Below are 680 nucleotides of genomic sequence, written 5' to 3'. Positions count from 1 at the left end.
ACATATATAGCACTCAAATACAGGAACTAAAACATATTAACTTTTCTAGTATCAGACAATGAGAGAATCTGACTAGGGAAGAGTGGTTAGCACTGAAGGATTTGCGGGGTAAGAAAAGAGATGACAATAAAGATGGTAGATAAGGGAAGAGCTGTTGTAATACAGGATATGACAGATTATCTCTCTGAAATTAAAGGACAACTAAGTGATTGCTTACCTGGCAGGGGAGATACCATTATCACTAAGGTGGTTCTCTCATCGCTTCTCAGCATTTTGGCTAAGATCAAGTGTAGTATCTTTTCTTACCCGTCCATAGGGGGAGCCCATGGTTCCAAACCTATAAAATGTTAAGGAGAACAGACGACCACATAGTAACCCTAGGGTGTACGGATTGGGCCATTAGTGCCCTATGCTAGGTGACCAAGGGTTCTGCTGGATCAAAGCTAGGGGCCAGTGGTGATGAAAGCCCAAGGTGCAGAATTGTCCAAGGAGTGCTGACCCTGGGGTGCCGGAACTCACTGGGGAACCCATTGAGTGACGGCACATTTGCACGCACTTTCCTTTCTCACATTTGAGTGCACACACCTCTCTTTGCTCGGCTTTAGCCGAGAAAAGATGAATTTTGATAATTCTGGTTGAATGTCCGGGCTTTAATGGCGCACATTAACTTATTTATTTTT

At 43.7% G+C, this 680-nt stretch overlaps 1 pseudogene; it reads left to right on the top strand.

The window, feature by feature from the left end:
• The first annotated feature begins 257 nt into the window (after positions 1-257).
• LOC122933594 lies at positions 258-370 on the top strand (annotated as a pseudogene).
• Positions 371-680: the final 310 nt, after the last annotated feature.

This window comes from Bufo gargarizans, chromosome 3 (genome assembly GCF_014858855.1).
Source record: "Bufo gargarizans isolate SCDJY-AF-19 chromosome 3, ASM1485885v1, whole genome shotgun sequence".
NCBI classification, from domain to species: Eukaryota; Metazoa; Chordata; class Amphibia; order Anura; family Bufonidae; genus Bufo; species Bufo gargarizans.
Note: the sequence above shows the minus strand (reverse complement) of the source record. Positions and strands in the feature narration are given on the sequence as shown.